This window comes from Opisthocomus hoazin, chromosome 18, assembly GCF_030867145.1.
Source record: "Opisthocomus hoazin isolate bOpiHoa1 chromosome 18, bOpiHoa1.hap1, whole genome shotgun sequence".
NCBI classification, from domain to species: domain Eukaryota; kingdom Metazoa; phylum Chordata; class Aves; order Opisthocomiformes; family Opisthocomidae; genus Opisthocomus; species Opisthocomus hoazin.
The window spans coordinates 14,545,012-14,567,549 of record NC_134431.1 but is presented as its reverse complement, the minus strand read 5'-3'; the positions used below and the strand labels follow the sequence as shown (position 1 = coordinate 14,567,549).

The 22,538-nt window shown below is 37.7% G+C and overlaps 1 long non-coding RNA gene across 1 annotated transcript; it reads left to right on the top strand.

Annotated features, from left to right (window-relative positions):
- Positions 1-3,370: 3,370 nt before the first annotated feature.
- LOC142363553 (uncharacterized) lies at positions 3,371-11,573 on the top strand. The gene is made up of 4 exons (XR_012765806.1): positions 3,371-3,525; positions 8,588-8,631; positions 9,919-9,986; positions 11,503-11,573. It is a non-coding gene; the product is annotated as an uncharacterized LOC142363553 (long non-coding RNA).
- The last annotated feature ends 10,965 nt before the right edge of the window (positions 11,574-22,538 follow it).

The following is a 22,538-nucleotide window of genomic DNA, read 5'->3' as shown; positions in this document are numbered from 1 at the left end:
GCCATTGTTGTTGTTCAGAGAACTACAGGAGAAGTTCTCAGAGATGAACAGTGCTGCTAATTTAGGCTGCCCCAGGTCTTGAATCTGTTTAGAGTGATCTAGACAGACAGGGATTTCCAGATATATCACTGATGCAAGGAAGAACAAAGCTGTCTGAAAAGACATCATGTAAGGGCCTGCAAGTTTCTACTGGCTTCAGTGCATGTTAGCGCTCTGTGCACTAATAGAAATACTCCACCTCCTGCGGTGCAGTCCTGTCTGAGGAGAACTACAGCTGTTAGACTGTATACAGTGACATCACAGACAGTGACTTTAGGACCTTGTCAGTCTGTCCTTCTGCCAAGGAGAGAAAGTTTTGCCATGAGAAAAGAGGAGCAGATATTTCAAGTTAACTGACAGGAAGAAGAGTATAACACTGTTAAGTGTTAAAGCATAATAATACGGCATGTAATACATCCTTTGAGGCCAAGTGTCAGGATTAGGAAAGTATTAGCATGCCAGACTTATGGACTAGAAAAATTACTCCGATGGACCTCATTAGTTAATATATTAACTCCTTCACATAGCATAATACACGCAACAGCAAGTTATAAAATGTTTACTCTTGTACTTCTGCCAAAGACTTGGAGCCAAAACCTTAATTGGACTTAAAAAACATATTTATATATTACCCTTTAGGGCACTGGAGTTTTAAACTGGTATAAGACGTATGGCTATTCTCCTCAATCCTGAGTTAACTTTTGTGGTCTACATTCATATTGAGAGTACATCAAGTCTTCCCAGAATGTTCTGTTACAGAGGTGATTATATTTTTCTGAGAAGGAGAACAATGCTCAAGACATAGGGACAGTATGGTGTTGTCTGATCAATGGAATATGTGAGAGCTGTCTGAAAATTTCTAATCTTACTAGCTTTCTTTTAGAGAAAAAAAGAGAGGGAAAACTAGTTTGTCCATGTAATTCATAAATATGTGCATACTCTTGCACAAGTGTCTTAACTGAGCGAGGTGTAATCTACAGGTACATGTGTTTTGCACCAGGACGTGCTGGCCCTTTATGATCCCAGTAAGAAAGGCACTCAGCTGCTTTAAGTATCACTTAAAATGGTATTTATTAGAGCTAACACTATGAGGAGAGAGTAGTGCAGATAATGTTGTGTCCCTTTAGAGGCTAGGAACCCCGAGTGGTGTAGCATCTGCATGCTGTGCAGACCCCATTCATACAAATTCTCCTATTTTGGTCATTCAAGCTATTACAGAATTTTCATACAAGAAAATGACTCTGTTTATCATTTCTACTGTCAAACCAACAGGACGTTTGCATGAGAACTTCTTGCTGCACTTCTAGATACAGGCAAAGCTGTGCAGGTGGCCTAATCACCTGTGCTAAGTGGGAGCTGCCCACAGGCTTTGCTGGTACCATCAGCTGGCGAAGTTTATCCTGGGCCAGGGAGTTTGTGCAGCACAGCACATGCCTGAAAGCCACGCTGTACATGCAGCATAGTGCAGTGCAGGCCTGGTGCTCCCGAGGCCAACTGTTACGTGGATCTCTAGCTCCTTGATGTACAATTGTCTTCTGGTTAGGATCACAACGTGTGTGTCCTTCCTACAGCTCAACTGAGAACTGGAAAACTCTACCTCCCAAGTGAGATATGAACTGGGATTTGAAACTCTATGGACTATAATCATAAAGGGTGCCACATCCATACTGTTGCTGCTTGAGAAATGTTAGAGCACTTAAATGTCTTGAATACCTAACAGAATGAGACTGATGGCTTTTAGCTTAACACTAAATAAATGTACTTTCTACCTACTAACAGCAAAATTATGAGCAGATATTTGATAATCAAAATCAGCAGATCATTATCTGTTGAGATAAGATAGCTTTTCTCCTGTTGCACAGAATGGACCAAAGGCTAGCCCTGACTTCTGCCACTCTCCAGTCTTTGAAGGAAAAAAGTGATACACATGGGACACCGTGCTGAACAGAATAATGGCACCGCCTGTCTTTGGGACTCTGGTAGTCAAACAGCTCAGCTTGTGCTACTTCAACACCATCTGGCCACGTTCAACAGACCTGATGTTTCCCAAAGCCACTGTTTAAATCAATCTTGGGAAGAAATTTCCTGACATTGAGATGTGTCATGCTGTATAACTGCAAGTAAAGTACCTAGAATTAATCTCTACGGAGTTACAATAGAACTGCAAGATAAAATGCTAGAACAAAAACTTAGTAAAAGAAGAATTAGATAACTTAGTAGGTCTGTAGCTTGAACATATAAGATTCAGTAACAAAATAGAAGGTTACAGTTTCTCCATTTCCTTCCTGCCTTTTCACATCACTTTATGTTTTATGTAAGTTTAAGAAGACTAGCCAAAGCACCCGTTGCTATACCATCACTCAAACTAAGCAGGTGTGGATCCATTTGTTATTTTGTAATTCTTGGAATAGAACTGTATTTTTGAAAGTGGAAGCGGAGAGAACCGTCTACATGAGCCAGTTGTTAAAGCTTCATAATGTTGTGAGTTCAATTTAAGACTCATGCATCTTTGGTTCATAGCATTGTGTTGAACTGACTTACCTTACTTCCCACTCAGCATGAGTCATTCTTCTTGATTAATTCTGATAGTAAGGTTACATATTAGGAGCCCTGAAGAAGGAGAAATAATTGCTAAGACACTCTGGGAATGAGGGAGTCAACTGCCTGTATAGCATACACCTTAGACACGACAAAAAGCCTCTCTCCTGATCATTGTTATAGCATTAGCAGCCAACAAGCGGCACTGAGAAGAGCTTGAGCTGCAAAACTGGCATGGCAAGTTAGAGAAAGCCGCTCTTTTGTGCTTCCGGTTGTAATGTTACGTTGAATGGGCGTTCTGTCAAGGGAATGACTACAATCAGAAACATGAAGGATTTAAAATGAAGAACTAAATGATACTGGCTTTATAATGCTTGTAAATGATGTTACTCAAACTGACTGGCTTTCATAAAAACTGTAGTTCATTTGGTCAAATTACCAACACATTTCTTTTCACAGCTTCTTTCAAGCCAGCTCCAATTATAACCTTAAAATAGCATCTTTACTGGCAGAAAAAAAAAAACCTTCAGACAAGAAATGTGAAAGCAATCAATTTTCCTTAGCTCAGATATCATATTTAATTTTTTTTTTTTTTTTTTTTTTGTTGTTTCCCCAGAAAAGTGTATTTCTGCTGAAGTAAAAGTTTCAAACAGGTGCTTCATCTCACTGAACTTTTTGCAACTTATTTGGGTAGGTTAGGATCTAAAAGTTATGGCACAAAAAAAAATTAGTTCTTATTTTCCTGTTTTATAATCTAGTGTTTTCTCTTCTACTTGTTGCAATCAGGCAATATCTAGCAGCAAACTGGAAATTAATATTCTAGAACTCGCATTCATTGCTATATATGAGCTGTTTGGACATGTCCTGAATAAACAAGTTAAAGTAAAAGGCCAAGCAAAACCTCTGCAAGAAAGGATACAGAAAGATACCTGCCCACATATTACAAAGGTGAGAAATATTAAAATTAGATAGTCCTCTACCCTTTTTGATGTGGAATTTTTAATTCAACACTAATGGTGCTGGGAATTTCATATTGCAATTAACATGCCACTGATCAGTCCAGCTGTTGTACACGGCTCTGTAGTATCTGTTACATCACTTTCCTTGTAAATGTTGAACGCTTTTCATCTTCAAAGCTAACACAGATGATTTTCATAATGCACTTGGGAAAATATTCTTTGAGATAGAGCTTGTCACTTATGAGTGACTAGTGGCTAAATGTACCTTTGCCCAGTACCTGGAATAAGGGGCCCTTGTGCTGTGAGTTGGACTTCTGTATTCTGTCAGGCAGAGGAAACTGCATGAGGTGGTCAGGAACACAGAAGGAGTAAAAACTGTGCTTAGAACTTTGTGGCTCAGTAGTTTCATATCTGAACTGTGGTCAGTCTCTTGAGAAGTCCCTACTAGCTTCTTCTGTCTGTAACTGAAAGGAGATTTTTTTGTGTATTCTTATCATCTGCCTGCATCTGACTACATCATGGTCTTTCAAAATGCATCTGAAAATTGTAGAATTCTGTTCTTGTAGGCCTGCTGGTATTAGACTAAAGGCCTGTTATTGCCTGGAGCCAGTGGTTAAAGATTATTTATCAGTCTTTGAATTCACGACACCGAGCAGAATGTTTAGTCAGATATGAGAAAAGGTTACACACAGTTAAGAATTCAAATTATATCAACTTTTGTATCTTTAAAATAGTTTTCATTAAAAAAGAGGGAAATTACATTTTCAAAAGCTGTGTAACATAGAGTAGTGAAAAATCTTGGTGATAGAATCTTCAATTACTTCTTCTGTACAGTAGCCAAACATCTTCTAGAAAAGATGTCCTGTAAGTATGTCAAAACTTAGCCCAAAATATTAAATCAGTGATTTGGAAACTGGATTATGATTTTTGTGTCAAAGAAATGTTTGGTTGACTGATGTAAGAAAATACTTGTTTTATCATGGATTAAAAATATGTGATCCTCTCATTCTTCTTTTTTTAGTTTTGAGAAAGGCTGTTTTATGTCCATCCTCCTGGTGTGAATGCTGAGTTTCTTGTTCTTTCTCATCATTTAGCATGCATCTGATTTGTTACAAGATGTAGTCTTCAAGATTTTTTTTTTAATTCACAAATTTATTAATTTGAAAATATTTGGATGTTCCAGTGTAAATTGTCCTATTATTGCTATGGTTTTGGGTGAACTGGTGGTGCTATCTGAGCTCACATCTTCTTTCCTTAGAAGGGATAAGTCCAGATCTCCAGCTTGAATAAACTAGATTAGTCCATATTTGCTTGGATTTCTCTTTGGATGGACTGCAGTCATTTGTAAGCATTTAATATGGTTACTGCGTCAGAGTTGGTTTGTTCACAGTTTTTAGCATGTAGAATGTGTGGACTGTGTGACGTTTGTAGCTGGCAAGGTTTTACCCTGGTTTTACTGCAATGAGGAAGGAAGTGGAAACCCTTTGTTTTCCAGAAAGGGTTGCAGGGGTCTTGTCGTGTGCTCAGTGTGCTGAACTGAAGCTGTCAGAGGACATGATGGTGTCTGTAGAAACACAAGGGACACAGACAAAAGAGGGGTTATAACGACACTGAAAAAATCAAGTTTAAATACAAAACTGAGCAGAAACTTTATTTCTTTTTTAATACTATTATATTATGTGGCTGCTGCAGTGAAAGGTGACAGACATTATGACTAGGTCTTTTTCCATCCTCTCTGGAGTAAGATGTAAAACATGGAGGTTTGAGCAGCTTGTGAAAAACAATCCCAAACAAATAGGTAGCTGTGACTTCAGTATCGAGTTTTGTTTCCAGCATGGTAGCCAGGGCCTGAATTCTGCAACAGAAGTTTTTGCCTTGTGAGGCAAAACATATTAAAGTTCACACTTTTCTCATGACCGGAGACAATTTATCATGACTCTGGGCCAAAGTAGTCAATAGTACTTAGCTGTATGATAAGTGTTAGAATAGACAATTACTCACTTGGCCTTTTTTGAGACTTGGTGATGAAGCAATTTCTTTTAAACCTACTTTTCACAAAGCTAAATTGTTTACTTTAATACTCATCACCCTCGTTTTCCATATTTCCTGGTTCTTTTCTCCATCCAACTGTTGAAGCCATTGGAAAAGAGATCAAATACCTCAAGAGCAGAAGTTTTTATGTCATCTATGTTACTTCCCTTTTGTAAGAACCCTACTTAAAAATCTTTTTTTGGCAGGAAGAAAATAATCAGATGGGAAGCATCTGATAGCGACCAAACTGAAGGTCTACAAAGATTTTTTATCCATAACAAATGTTAAGTAAGGCAGATACTACGTCAGCTACACATCTGTGCTGCTGGTCTGTCCCATAACGTATCTTTGGCATTTCAGTTTGTAGGTTTATATGCAAAATATAATTTAAAAAAATATTAATTAATTAGGAATTTCTATTAAGGATAATCAGGTGTCTTCTACAAATAATTATTTCTGATTGCATTAAGATTTAGATCACAAAAATTCTCAGTCATATGTGTATGAACTATAGTGACTAAGACTGAAGTCGTGCAAGTTTCTCAGACTCTTGGCAACATTTCAGTGTGCAAAAAGAAAGAGATGCATCTGTTAATGAAACTGTAACAATACCCCTAGATAAAGCCATAGCAAAATGTTCTCCAGTGTGATGATGAGGACTCTTGAAATGTCCTGAACTGAGTTTATAAAATTTCTTAAAAGCAAATTGAAAATAACCGGTGTTAGTTACATTATTTTCTGGGAAAGCTGTTAAAAAATAAATTATCGGGTGATACTGATGAACTGTGTAAAATGCTTTTAAAACTATAATATTTGGCCCAATGTAGTGAAGAATTATTCAGCTAGCTACAGGGCACATGCACCATTCTGTCTTGGCTTTGTCACTGACCTTGGGCAAGTCTTGTTGATTAGAGACACATAAACAAGTTACTTCAGGGCAAACTGCTGTGTGAACTTGAAATAAGTCAGCTTCTCGGCAGTATTGCCAAACAGACATTCTTACCCCAGGACAAGCAGATAATCCACCTCACATTTACTTCTTGAGGTAAGACAAGAATTTATCCCCTTTTGAAATAATTGATTTTTAGGATAAGGATGTGCATGGATCTATTTCCCATGGATTAACTGAAGCTCTTCAAGTTTATACCGTTGCTTGCCCTGCAGAAACTTCTTGTGTATTTCTATCCTCTGCATCTTTCTTTGTGTACATGAATAATAAATAGTTTTTAATAGTATAAGATCTCCAGATAAAAGTGGAATAGGTGTAATAATTCCTTTTTTACATATAAGATGTATGAATGATGGGATGATGGATGGGGAATCAGAACAGCGTAGTATGTTGTTTTGTTTCTAGTCTTGGCTTGTTATAACTAAAGCTGTGGGAATAACTTTTTTTTCTGGTTCACCGGTTAAATGGAAAGTTTAGAAATTAAAAATACCTTGTTTCCAGTTTGCTCAAATAAAAGGCCCTTATATTTTTTCCCCATAAATTGCTGTGCTAATTAACTCGTGAAGGTAATTTAAGAAAAAAAAATTTTGATAGCAATTTTAAAAATATTTTTTCACTTACATAGTTTCTTCAAATGAACGCAGAATCTTCAATAATTTTGTGAACCTAACTTTATTTCATTCTATTCTATGTAATTTGTGAGTGTGCACCCTGCATGAGAAAAAATGGTTTTGATGAAAAATTTCACCCCAAAAGTGGTTCCACTTCAGCTTTTATGAGAAAGCTATTTTAGTAATCAGGAAGCACTGAAGCGATCCTGATGCTGCTCTTGCCCTTTTCCTTCTGCAGGTGAAGGTGGTGTTGATGTCCGTAGCCAGTTCAGGGAATTCAGCTGAAAGCAGGGGGTTTTGCAGGGTTGTTTTTCTGGTGTAGCTCCCTATACTATCTTGCTGTATTACGAGTAAGACTCATATTCCATACAAGAGAAATGGCTAGACTGGAGCTTGCAGGAAAGCGAAGAGTTTTGACTGAAACCAGGTATTCAGTTGAGAAAGCAATTGTCATGGAACTGCACCTTCAGTTTCTCCATTTGAGAGAAAAAACGCATTATTTAAAATCTGAGATTTCTTTTATGAAGCATATTTGTAGACTAAATACTTTTTGCACATTCTAACCCAAGCATAGACACTATTTACAAATAAGAGTGTACAGATGTAAACTATGACCTAAGCATTTGGGGTTCTAATTCAGTATGAAAGCTGAATATTAAAGGCTTTTTATGTAATTTGGTGCCTAGTTCTCCAACTGCTAAAATGCCAGGCTGACTTACAAAACTCTATATGCAAAACGTCATGGTGCAGACAATTAGTACAGCCACATACATCCAACTAGCTAGCTCTTTCTGTGTCTTTATTGGTGTTTGCTTTATTTATGTTCTCCATGAGCCTTTGTTGCTGCCATTTGGTTGAATTGCTAGAGAAAATTTTAATGAAAGATACTAGAAGTCATCCCCATTTATATCAAGGGGAAGGAATGGCTAGAATTCATTGCCCTGTGGTGTCGCTAGCCTTGAACGCAGCATAGCTCTACAGCCTTTAGGTCTGAGTGTTAATGCATAGTAGGACTAGTCATGTGCCTGATCCATGGAGATGAAGATGTCTTTTGAGCACAAATTCTATGCCTGGCACTTTCAAATTTTACTGCTGCATTAAAATAGCCTTCTGCACTGAGTACACATTTTGCATATATGTAAATGTAAGATAAAATGTAAAGTAAAATAACTTGATAATGTTTGGATACCACTGAAATTTATGGGCTGCAGAGTCCCTCCAGAAGACGTTACCTTTTCCTCCCTGGGTGAAATAATGCATTTAAGCTTCTAGCTAGTCATTTTTAATCCTTTCAGAGTCCGTGTAGTAAGGGAAGAAAATATTTTCAGTGATGTAAAGCTGTTAACCAGCTCGGATTTCATGTTACTCCTGACCACCGATTGCTTGGGAAAAGGGGCATGCGTAACATGTCTTAGCTTGCTGGCCTTCTCAGCTTTCTCCCTCTTCCCTCCATTTTCCAGGGAGAAGAGGGTTATGTTCCTGAGGAGACCAGTGGAAGAGCCTGGTCAGTATTCTGCACAATCTTAACTGGTTATTTTTCACAAAAGAGAGAGACCACAAAGCAGAAAATCAGTCAGTGGAAACTTCTAAGACAGTGCTAAAAGCACAAACCTTCCTTGATTGCCTGGCTTGCTTTTAAAGAAATGTAAATTTTCACTGGTATAGACTGATGTGGCTTACCCAGGGATCTTACAGGAAACCTAGTTCCTGAAGTTTCTTTTCTCTTCCAGTTTTTTCATCCACATCCTACATATGAAGTAGATTAAGTAATATCCTTTGCGAGCATTATGGACAAACAGTGACTGTGTTGTTTGTGCTCATTCTATTGTAGTACCAAGAAAACAACTTCAGCTGTGCAGGCAAAAGGGAATTTTGCAATCCAAAACCTGAGGGTGAGGCTTGCTTGGGTAGCATGAGTAAATTGTGCTGCTGAAAGAAAATGAAACAAAAAAAAAAGGGGGCTACTTCTGTTTCTTCCTCCCTCTCATCCCCAGTCCCTGCCACCCAGTAGGATGTGCTCCCTTCCTCAGGGGCAAAAGGTGACATGCAGGTTCTGCAAGAATCTAGTACAGGTGAAGTGGGACACAGCCCCTTCCAAAGCCTTTTTTCCTCGTGGCAGGGGGATCATATGTACATTGTAAATGGTGAGAAACTGGCAAGCCTATGGCAGCAAAACAAGTTGGCAGGGAGAGGTTTTGCTTGAGCCTGCCATGGCAAGGCTGCTTCTAATTCTCAAGGCAGGTAGGGGAAGAACAAGCAATTTCTTAGTAATGCAGTCTTACAGCAGTGATTCCATGTCAAGCTGGAAACTGTTCTCACAATGTAGAGGGTTTGGGGTGATTTTTGTGAAAACAGAAGTATGAGTGTCATCATTTCATCTAAACACTTCACCAAATGCTAAAAATTTTGAAATCTTAAATTTTAGGTAGGGTTGGGAGTCTTTGTCAGTGTGATTTTAAATGAGGATCCCCCTGATTTTTAGCTCCACTGTGTGACCAGCTGTATCTCTCCCTGTAATCAGCTCTCTGATTTGGTTCAAGTGGCACTTGCATCCAGCAATTAAGCCTTCATGCCATGCCCCTGGGCAAATGATATACCTGTAAAGAAAAAACAGGAGGAGGAAATGGAAAGAGTGTCCTGCAAAGTGAACTTGAAAATATGTTGAAAAGGAACTCTAGGAAGAGCTAGTGAAAAGCAACAGACAAACATGCAGAGCCAGAAAGTGTGATGCATAGCGTAGGGCTCTTGCGTGGCTGCCCTGCTGCGTGCCATCAAGTGTTCTTTCTTACAGCTAAGCTTCAGGGTGAGTTTGTGTGAGGGCCAGCTAAGCTGCACACAAAGCCTGGAAAAGAATTTGAGGTATGATAATTTTTTTTAATGTGTTTTGTCTTCATTATGGTTGATGTTTTTGCTCTTGTCTTTTGATTATGTGCATGATTAAGCGTCTAAATGCTTGATGACTTTGTGGGGGTTTTCTTCCATTTTAAGTTTATTTTATGTTTGTTTGGGTTTGGTTTCTCTTTGGACCAAGTGAAAATTAATAATTATATGTTGTAAATAACTTAGTTAAGATATAAAACGAACAAAGGAGGGGGTTTCATTTTGTTTCTATGTATCCAGCTTATTTAAGAAACCTTATTCTCATAAATTCTCAGCACTTTCTTGTAATCTAGAAGTTTTAATATGGTAAAGTTGACTGCCCAGAAACAAACCTACCTGTGCAGAAGCACAATCTGGCGGAATGAGTCTTTTCCAGTCATTGTTAGAGGGTGTATCTTTGTAGAAGTGTGAAACTGCGGTAATTTCTGTTAAATTTGAAGAGAGACATGGGATGAACTGTGTAGTTTGATTGCTTGCTTTGATCTAGCCTTGTTATATATGTTCCTGTCTTCATTGCAGTGACTGAAAGAGCAAAGACAGCAGAAATCATGGCTAGATCAGATTGTTTTACTAGGGCAGCTAATAATTAAATCTGCTGTGTCTTCTTAAAGTGAGTGCTTGCAACTAACCCCTGTTGTTGGGTTAGAATTACTTAAACCAATCTGTTCCGTTCTTGACTCTTCATGTATTTACTGTCACAAAAGTAGAGGTCATTCTGTCTAGCTGGACTTTCTTCTGTGTAAGATGAAAGGCTATTTAAAATTTGTATTATTATGTTTCCACTTTTCAATGGATATTTTTGATTTTTCCTACTAAATATTAAAGAGCAGGAATGACATACTTTGTTTTAATAAAATCTTAAGGTTTTTTTTAATATATATACTTGGCACCTTTGACAAGAACTCTCATGGAAGTGGCTATTTTGAAACTTCTTACTGTTTCCCTGGGAGACTGAAAAGAATCTCATGTGCATGGCTCATGCATGCCAAGATTGCTTGCTGTCTGTAAGCACGCCATGAAGTGAACCTGCTCCCTGATCTTACAAAAGGGGCAGTACCTGGGCTCAAGATGATGATTCAGTAGTACTAGAGAACAGGTTAAATACTAGAGTTTTAGGACTAAAATAAGGAAAATCTGAGAGTTTAACCTTGGAATTGGAGGGTGAATCTTCTGCATTTCACAAATAGTTGTGCTTTTTTGTACCTAGAGAAGTGGATAAGCCCATGACAGCATCAGATTGTAGAATTCATGCTTCAGCTGTGTTTGCATGTATTGTCTTGAAAAATGCAGGCTTTTCTCCTGTAAAGACTGTGCAGTTGAGTAACTACTGACCATTAGTCTTTCTTACTGTATTTTTCAGACTGGGAGTCTTAAAAGAATAAATTTGTCACTCTTACGTGGTCTTTCTATTTATAAGTATTTCAAAATATGGTCCGTTGGTGTCTAAAGTTAAGCTGTTTCTCTTTTTTTTTTTTTTCTTTCCCCAACTGTATAGTGCCTTGAACTATTTGTTGTGAGAGGGACTGCAACATGAAATACAGAATCTGAACGTTCACTTGATGGCAGTGAAAACTGAATTTACTTCAACTGCATTAAACAAGTTGCCCATATTCTACTTAGCTGCTTGTTGACTAGGAAAGTTTTATGAAATCCAGGACTTTTTATCTGAAGGCTTTTATATGAAGGTGACCCAATAACGCAATGTGATTTAGAGTGGAATAGCTCACCAAGGCCTTGGTTTATTTTGTTGAAGGGGCTGTTCTTATTAAATGGCAAAAGCAAAACAGAAAAAATATGTATTATATCTCAATATTTCAGAATAATGATGCATGGCGCTAGGTTTCTGAGACCATCTTCAGGCAACTAAATGAGTGGTCTGGTTTTCAAATGTTTTGAACACTGTAGACACCATACAGAAATGTGATTGTTTAAAAATAATTTCTGGGAATAATTTTTAAGTTTATACAGAGTCTTAGAATGAGTTAGTTTGGAAGGGACCTCTGGAGGCCCCAAACCCCTGCTCCAAGCTGTTTAGAAGTTAGATTCAACTTCAGATTTAGCTTAGGTATCTCGGGGCCTTGTCCTGTCACATAGTCTTATCAAAACTGTTTTTATTTTTTACATATCTTGATACTTACATGAGCTTCCCGAGTACTTGTTTTGTAGGCAGCTGCATATAGCAATTGTTGAGATCAGAAAAGGATTTTTAAAATTACCGTCATGGTCTGGAAATTGGATATTACCCAGGTTTACCATTGGTTTAAGGAATGTTACAAGCTGTTTGTCGTAGGCTGACTCTAGAAGTTGTTTATCTTTTCAGAATATAAAACAAGTGCTATTAATTGTTTTGCAAATGAGAATAGTATCTTATGGAGCTTCATGTCCACATGTTTTTTTTTTTTTTTAATTTTGTGCTGATTATTTTTTTCATATCTTGGCTTTCCTGCTTTCTGCACGCTAGTATATTGATGCTAGTATAGTGTCAGCATTTTAAGCCAATTGTGTCTATAGAATTTCACTTTTTTTGTTTCCTTCCGTTTTGCAGTTAAGAGATTTGGATTAGAAAGACTGTCAACCTGACAGCAAAGGAAAGGATTTCACTCAGAAATGTTCAGAGAAATCCTGAAACAGTAACACAATTTCTTATTGGTTTCTGTTGTGGACGGTTTCACTGTTTGGGGGCAGGGAGGAGGAGGAGAGCACTTTTTTGGTATGCTGTCAGAGAATTAAATTGCCGCCTGTGCTGTTTGTAGGCATCAGAAGTAATTATTAGGGTTGAAAGAAATATGCTGATTTAAGTGTTTGAAAATGTCTCAAATATGATGGAGATATAAGCCAACAAGAGAATATTGTTCTAGTCAGCATAGCCATGGCATTTCAGTTTATTTCACAAACTCTTTATATTATTGTCTGAGGAAAGCTTCTGTTCAGAATTTTTAAATATGATTTTACCATAAAATAAAACTGGCAATTTAGATTGATTTTTTTTTTTTTAATTGCTATTGGCAAGGTTATTAACTTGGTTACAACCATTATTTTAAGTGTAAATATTTTTAGAAAAAATGATTATCAACGGTCTTCCTTCCCTTGGTGTCTGTAACTGGTTGATTCTATCCTCTGACACACATGTAATTTTTCCTTCTCTGTATTTTTCCTTGAGTTATGTCTTCTGGCTTGTTCCATAAGAGTTCCTTACTTGACTGGTGGTCTAGTTGTTCACAGTTCTCATCTGTCTGTATCTGTTCTTCCTAACACAAAATTCTAACTGATTTTTTTTTTTTTTTTTTTTTTTTTTTTTGAAGTGGGGTGGCAGCATTCCTTTTTAATGTCTGTTCTCCCTGTCCCAACACAGCTTGCCTCTGGCTGGAGTTCTTACTTGTCTCCAAGTTTATTACTAAACCACTTTGGAAGCGAATGGAAAATCTGTTTTACGAAGGTTTTAAGTCTTTTAAACTGATTTTGTTCCAAAGTGAGTCTACTCCTTCCAAATTTAAATTCTTTTCTTGAAAGAAAATTTTTTTGGGTTTCACTCTTTTAGGGAACAAAACTACAAATATAAATCAGTGTCAACATTAATGGTGAAGTTCTTAATTGTTTTTGAATGAAACAAGATTTTTTTTTTTTGCGTCGTAGTGGAATTAGTAGTAAGATTATTTTTTCTCCAGTTGGAAAAGAGGTGAGAAAAGTCAGTAACATTTTTGTCTAATACTTTAAATTTAGCAAAATTACAGCAAGTACTAAAAAATTAATCCACATGGGTTATTTAACCTTGGTCCATTTATGCAACCCGTTTTTATTATCCAGTTATATACTTGCTATGTTATTCTACTTCCTTCCAACCCAGTCTAAGCCTACTTTATTGTATCTTTTTTTATACAATTTTTCGTATGTGTTCCAGTATACCTAAAATTTCTAGCCTTTTTCTATTTGGTTAAGAAACACTCCTCTTTTTTTCTGGCTATGAAAGCCTTGTAGGTTGGATCTTAACCCTGAATGAAAATATTCCAGATACTTCCTCCCAGGTATGCCTGTCACTGGTTCGTCTGCTTTATCTTAGAAATAAATGCCTTGGAGGATAAAAAAAAGTGTCAAAATTATTCTTGAATTGTGAAACTACAGTAATATGTATTGGTTAATGATCTGCTTCCGAATGTGTTATGTGAATCTGCCCTTTGCCTTTCAATCTTGGAATATTAAACTCACTTTTCTTTGGGGCAGTTGATGCACATTCTTCTTATTTAAATGCCCATATGTATCAGTGCACTGACAAGTATTTCTTTTTCATAATGTCAGTACTTCGTTCTTCCAAAAGAATGTTCCCTCTTCACCTTTAAGTAGAGATAGAGATCTCTTTATTTACAGTAACTCTCTGTTGAGTGGTCTTAATTACTCTTTGAAATTATTCCCATGAATCACCGAGGTGCAGATTTTTGCAAAGACTATCCCAGCAGACTCTGCACAGAGAGCAGAAGTGTTCAGACTGTTTGCGCTTTCTTATTCCTTCCACTGAGCAAACACGAAGCTTGGGGGAGAGGGACTGTTAGATGCACAAGTTCTTGGGTTTTCTTCCCTATAGTAACTATACAGGGATTCCTGTAATTCGGTGTGATGTTGGAGTGAAGCATACTTCCATTATCTTCTCTACATGAATAAGAAGGAGGTAGAGACTGAGCTGCTGAAAACAGAGCACAGGAATCCTGACCCTGCTGGAGCCAATACCAAAAGTTCCTCCTGATTTCAGTATGGCAAGGATTTCGCCATGTCTTAAGGGAACACCTTGCAGGTTACATACTGGTACATGTTCTGCAAAGTTCGTGCTTTGTAGCTGAGCCTGGATGTGCTGCCTGTCCCTAATTAATCTAGGAAATATGAGCAGCTGATCTTAAAAGTTTGTCTTGAATGTGTACACTATATACACATAATAAATCTCTTGTAATATTTAAACATTTAGGTATTTGCCAGGAGTAGTACTGTCTGAAATTATTTGAAGAATATATTCTCCTCTTAGGACCGTGGACTTTCTTTTCTTTCTTTTTTATAGTTCTTTTTTGACAAAATGGAAACTATTGCACATACTCTTCCATGAAGTAAACATTCATCTCTTATCATTTCATTATCAGCTCTCAAGGAGAGTGACGTAAGATTACAATCACACTAACCAGCGTGTGAGATAAAGAAAAATAGCTGTTGCTTATCTTTTAGAAGAGAGAAATTACTTTTTTTTGTCTTTGTGAGACATGAAGGGCATTTTTGAAGGAATTTTTGCTGTTGATAAATAGCAATAGTTCTGCCCTTTTGTCCTGAGTAGCAGAAGGAGACAGTGAAAATGGAGTATGGTTCTAGTAATAATGGAACTTCTTTTTAGCCCAAGAGGTAAGGAGAGCTTCGAGTTACATGCATGGATTTTTCAGAAACATAGAGAATTTTTTAGGCAAATCTTTCTTCTTCCTTATCTTCATTACTATATATATTCCAGAGAAAGCCTAGGAAAATGTGAAGTGTGTAGGTGGAAAGCAGTTAAAGTTGTATTTAATGTCTGGACGAAATTATATAATTTACCATTTTACTTCAGTGTCATCATTTTATCATAGAATGGTTTGGGTTGGAAGGGACTTTAAAGATCATCTGGTTCCAACCCCCCTGCCATGAGCAGGGACATCTTCCACCAGACCAGGTTGCTCAGAGCTCCATCCAACCTGGCCTTGAACACTGCCAGGGAGGGGGCAGCCACAGCTTCTCTGAGTAACCCGTGCCAGGGCCTCACCACCCTCATGGTGAAGAATTTCTTCCTAATATCTAATCTAAACCTGCCCTCTTTCAGTTTAGAGCCGTTCCCCCTTGTCCTATCACTACACACCCTGGTGAAAAGCCCCTCTCCATCCTTCCTGCAGGCCCCTCCAGGCACTGGCAGCTGCTCTCAGGTCACCCTGGAGCCTTCTCTTCTCCAGGCTGAACAGCCCCAACTCCCTCAGCCTGTCCTCATAGGTGTTCCTTGTAGGAACATTTTAGGTGTTGTTCCTTTGAGGGTGGACTGTAAATATTAGGGAATTCACTTTCACAGGAATGAAAAGAAATGCAATGGTTTTCAGATAAGGATATGCACTAGGTATTGTAAAGGCAGTCCAAGAACACAATGGAAATCTCATATTTAGGAAGTGTCTTGCTGAGTTGGTGGTGAGTCCTGTGGTTTCAGTCACTTGTTCCTTCAGTTACTGTCCAACAAATACTGCTTGATGTATGTTGACGCACTTTACTCTTGTAACCTTGATATGTGGGGAAGAAATACCTTTCTTGTTGAACTGCTCACAAACAATTTTAATGTTATTTATAATTTATTTAAACTTGTCCTCCTAATTATTCCCTTTGGTAGTGACAGTAACTTTTAGTATCCTCTATGTAGTATAAACTCATTGAAATAAGATATAATACACATATAGCAGTAACAGAGCTATGTCACTTCCTTAGTATTCACTTGTTTGTATTCTACATTAAATTGTGAGAGTTCAGGAAATTTTTATCCCTTACCAAAGTAAATGTGCAGTACGTATTGTTCAGTTCATGCTCTGGACTGGGAGTCGGGAGATTCAGGTCCTGTTCTGGAGTGTACCACTGCACTTGTGTGAATTTGGTTAAATCTTTTGCATCCCTCAATTTTTGCACGATTTGGCTGTACCATTTGCTGCTTGAGCCATGGCTCAGAAGCACAGCTAATTCATTACTTAGCTGGTGCTACTTGCTGAGGAGTGGTGAGTAGAGGAGCTGACACTGATGCAGTGGAAATTCATCTGAAACTCCCAAAATGGTGAAATTTCAAAGCTGCCCATCAGTACTGCTGCACCCCAGTGAGACACAAGTTCTTCGGAAACCAAGCACTGGTATTGGTACTGATCGTAGCAAACCACTATTTAACAAGTGGCTTTGTGAAGTATGTGTATAGACTTGCTTCAGTTTTCAAGGAGGAGATTAACTTCCATCTATTTGGAAAAACGCTAAAGAATGTATTGTACCATGTTAGTATGGTTTCCAAGTCAGGTACAGCCAGCCAAGGTATGTGCAGGTTGTTAGCTGTGGTAATGTTTTCATTTGATCTCAAAAGACCAAGACTTGTCCTCCATCCAGTCCTGCCAACTGAATCCAGACCTTTCAGTAGGAGATAAAGGCCAGAACGCCAGATGTCTGATGGTTCTATACATGGCTGAAGCTCAGCTTAGCAAATTTCAGCCCAAGAGAGGGTGGAAAACATGGAAAAGAACTGATGCTATTTGTTTTGCTAGCTTAGTGATAGTGTGAAAAATATCTAAACTCTTTGGTTAAAAAAAAAAAAGACATTATAAAGACAGTAACAGCATTATTTTTTCCACTCTCAAATGTGTGTTATTTTCTGTAGTACAGAAAGCAATTAATATTTCATAACAGCATGAAATTCTATCATGCGGGTGTCATCAAATGCAATAATTAAACCTCAGCAAAGTAATTTAAACATGCTGTTACTGGTGCAGATAGTTAGTGCTGCGAATGATGGGGAAGACAGTCTGAGCTGGGAGCCCGTAGGCAACTGGGGATAAAAGGCCAATGTCAGCAACACCTTCACTAGCTGAGAAAAGTCTTTGTGCCAACATGCTGCTGCTTGTGCTTTAATAACTAGTCATAGCCGTGTACTTTTCCTTTTGACAACCAAGTGTGTACAAAGGTGATAAAAATGTGAAGTGTGACCAACATACTTCAGCCACAATTTGGGAGGTTTCTTCCTCATGTTTTAAGAGGCTGTTTATACAATACTAGCTAGACCACATGAGTTAGAGCAGTAGTATGGACCCCTTGTGCAAGAATGTTGGCTTTAGAAGAAATAGTTTGACATGCATTCCTCTCTTGTAGTGCATGTCCAAAAACAGTGATTCTAGAAAGCCAGGCAACCAACTCAAAAGATTAAAAGCCCAAAGAGGACAGAACCCAGTTCTGTCAGAATGTGTCTTATCTTAGAATCAGTGGCAACAGAAATCTGTATGAAGAGGATATGTGTGAATGCTGTGGTATGATTGTGGACTTTTGATACAGGAGACAGGCAAAGGTAATGTTTAGACACTTGAAGATTCAAATCGAACTGGATATCGGGGACTGACCTCCAGAATTTCTCAACCATCAGTCCTAGGTATGAAGGACTGAACTCTACTCTTTAAAGACTAACTTAATTTTATTTTATTGTACACAGTCTTCCAGAATGACCTTTTAAGTAAAGTATTCAAATATTATTAGTTTGGTTAGAGAATGGGAAAATAAAACCAAAGAAACACCCCCAAAACAAAAAATCTAAAAATTAAATGGCTGCTAGGTAGAGGATGATAAACTGAAAAATGATTGCTTCTAAATTGGCAAGGGAATTCATATGTTATTCGAGGTATTTGTATCTTCTGTCACGATATGAGTTAAGATTAGGAGAGAAGATGAGAGCGCCCTTAGGACGGACTGGAATATGGAGAGCAAGGCAGCTGGGAATTTCAGAGGATTTCTGTTCCAGATGGAAGGTGGTGTCTCTAAATTGCAAGTGAACCCTCACTGATGGGTGAGGTAGCAAACATCTGGCAGAGCATAGCACTCTAAATGTGCAAAATGAGGAAACAGGTTCAAGGTGACCACTGGGAAACTCCCTGAAGCCTCTGCAGAATTGCTGTTTCCTTTTGTGAGTAGGTCCCCTCTGTTTTGTGACACTAGGAGACAATACTTTTTGCACATAAGTAATATTTGGATTTAGATTTGTAGTGTCTGAATATATCCATGCGGTTTGTTTGGAAAATACCTGAGCCAATCGAGTTCTCACTGGAAATCTAGTTTAGTGAGAGCTGGTGTGAAACTGCAAAATCGTTTCTGTGAAAGAGCTGGAAACAAAGCTGCTTGTGATACAGCAAAATTGTGAATATGATATTCTGAGTAGGTGGCTTGGAAATTTTTAAATCAAATGAATGGGGTTTTATTTGAAAAATACTGGCTTGGTGAAGAAAAAAGTAAGTATTTCAACACACTTCCACTAACAATCAGTCATGTATCTGTCAGAAATTTGCCGTGTTATCTTGCAGGGTGCTAAAAATCCTGTGTTTTCAGTATCTGTGGCGGCTTCTACCAAATACTGTAAATATTCCATTATTCTGTTTTCAAAGCTGGAATGGAAATGCAAATAACCCCATCGTAAGTGAAAGCTCACGGGACTGCTGGTTTGATAGGCCTGACACTTCTGGGTTGGAGTGGGGATGTTGGGATTTTATGCTCCCTGATAGAGCTTGTCCTAACTTTAAGAGAACTTTGTAGAGTGTCCTTATCTTTTCTGGAGCAGCTGAGGCTATTCTCAGAATTGAGACCGGCACACGTAGTTGCTTGGAGTTAGGGCAATTGGCTGTCTGTTTTTATTTTGAAGAAAAAACTATTTAAAATGTTTGGATTTTTTTGAAACTATACTTCTCGTGTTGGATTTTTTTTGACTTGAAAATGTGGGGGAGGGTGTCCTGTTCTCAGAGAGAGAGTGTGCTGCTGATTCAGATTTCCTTCATAACGGAAGTTACAAATCTAACCAACGTTCCTGGCTACTGAGATAGTATTGTGTGTCTAAAGCTATTGTGATATCCTGAAGGCACCAAACAAGCAATGCCACCTTCTAGTGCTTCTTACTCCCAAGACAAAACATAAGGACAGGTGCAAAAAAAAAATATTGGTAAATATCACAGAATATCACAGAATATCCTAGTAGAACTTGCTTTGGTTTATGTTATAGTAGTAACCTAGTACGCTGTTTGTTGTGATTACTAATGCTTCACAAGAACAGTGTGTGCTCTTACCTATTTTATTAATCATGTTGTTTTTCCAGCTGCTGCTTTTGACGTGTTTAAAATGTCTTTTCAGTCATCTGCAACACTGCTCCTTTTTGGAAAGTAACAGAACACTACGAGCTTTTGATTAAATTTAGTTGTGTTATATGCGTAGCTGACAGGCTAATATCTCATCCTATGATACTTAAACATCTCTTCCTCCCATCAGTTTCTCATAAATCCTATACTTATTTTCTATATCCACAGGAGTCCTTTTGAACTTTGCATTTGTTATTTTAAAACGTAAGTGCATGTTTTATTTGGGACAATGATATCTTGGTAAATAATTTTGATTTAATTGATTTCATGCAACAGTAACGGGATCTAAATAAGCAAACAGGCAAGTTTTCTGGGTTCAAGTCCAATAGAACTGAAATACAGGAGGACAAACTTTAGATCATGAAATTGAGCAACTGTTTTCCACTTACATTGTTGTATACAACTGAATTACAGGTGGTTGATTCAATGACCTCTGGAAAAATCACAGTACAAAAGTTTTTTGGCTTGTGAATTGTTATGCAAATATAATTATGTAGGTGTAATGTGTGTGGGTTTTTTTTTTTCCTAGTTCTCTAAATAAACATTAGTCTGTGTTATACTTTGTACTAGGTTGCTGGCTTATGTTTGGTTGGTTCACTCTTTTTTCCATACAATAATGTGTAATGCAGTATTTACTGAGGTTTTGTGTGCTATGGCGTCTTCCCACAGTCCAAGCTGCATTTGTGGTAGTTGTTAAGGATAAAATATAATTGTACAATAAACTAATTGTGATTTGGTACAGAAGTGCTGCTAGGAAAAAAAGTGCAGACATCTACTGACCCCTCCAATCTCTCTTCTTTTAAGACTAAGACAGGAGGAAATAAAAAAGCCAAATTGTCCTCATGCCAGTTGCAGTACAAGTTGACACAATATTTAGACAGCTTGTTCCTAAGCAAATACATATGCTAGACAAGCAGATGAACATTTTGATGGATCTGATAATGAATAAAAATTAAGACTGCAAATTGCTGAAGGCAGCCAGACAACTGTCCTGCCAGATAAGCTGCAGCACAATTGGAGATGGTCGATTGAAATTGGCTGCATCTTCTTCCCCAGCACACCTTTCAACACTTCAGGCTGGCTGGGGCTGCTTCCCTGTTCCCTGTAAATCAAAGTCTTCTGTGTGTGTTTCTTGCTGTTCTCACTCATGGGAGAGGAATTCTTCCTGATTCTGACTTAATATTTCTTTACCTTTTAGAGTTTATACAGTTGTCTTAGAAACTGTAAGTGAAGGAAGGCAAATGCACTAATTGTAGTTATCTAATTATATCTAGTATGAAAGCAAGCTACTAGGTGTGGCAGCTGAAGGCCCGATTTGTACAATTTAACTGAACACATTTGAATTTGAACACATGTAAGTATTTTGGTTTTGTGTAAATGCGTTGATGGCAGAACTACTTCTCATTTGCCTCAGTCTGCTTTCCTGAAGCAGAATTGCACAATCCCTCTGGAATGCCAAATAGCGTGCTGGGCTATGGATGCAGGTGGCAGGATCCTTCTGGGTTTGTTTCTTGTATTTTTTCAATGTAGCCTCTTGGAAGTCTTTTGATTACTTTATCACTGAAGTTTTCAATTTTATTTTTTTTTTCCATGAAAGCATTTCTTGTTTTAATTGAAAATCTGTAACATTTCAGTAGTAGAAACTTTGGCAACTAGAAATTTTCAGACTTTTTACCCAGAATCGCAGAATGGTAGGGGTTGGAAGGGACCTCTGTGGATCATCTAGTCCAACACCCTCAAAGTAATTTTTTTTTTTTTCCTTTGGGTGAAATATCAGTGTTCAAAAAGAATACTTTTTCCTGTGTAATGGCATTTTCTTTAATACATGCTTAACTAGAACATGACACAGAAATCTCTCTGCTTTTTAGTCAGAGGGATTATGGGGGAGGAAAAGTTACAAAATCTGTCGGTTACATGTATATCTGTTGCCGTAGCAGTATATTTACTGCATTACAAGTTTTAGGAGTTCCTTACTATAAGCATGGAATAGGCTTTGTTATGCCATTTGCTTCCATTAAATGCTTAATCCCAGGGTGTTTTGTTCATATGATTTTCTACTTTTTCAGGAACCTTTATGAAGTATTCAGAAGCCTGTTCAGTATTAGTATAATTAATAAAATGGTCTTTGCTCGCCACAGATTTCTCATGGTCAGTCCAGCCAGAACACTTAAGTTTCTTCCACAACTGCTACTTCTTTTCCTTTAGACACTTGAGCAAAACTCACCACATTTGTTTTCTGCTCAGCATCACATACTTCTTTCCTTGAAGACACTAACTTTTCTTCTGTTCAGGGATACTAGTGGTTATTGCAGTTTTCAGAATAATGCACAACTTGCCAGCCTACAATAGTCACATTCCTGTTAGTTTTTTAAAGATGCTTACTAATATAAATGTTACACGTTTCTTGTAAATTAAATTAGTTCTGCTACTTCTTCAAACAGAATGAGTTACAACTCTGGTAACTAAATGGTTTTGATTTTTGAAGTTTTCTTGCCTTTTTTTTAATGCTTATTTTCTGCTCCAGGTGTGTAACCTTCCAACCTGTGTCGCCACTCAGTTGTTCAGTTTTTCTTTTCCCAACAACAACGTTGCTAATGTTTAGTGACATTTGTGTTAATAGGTACAATACAGCTTGTGG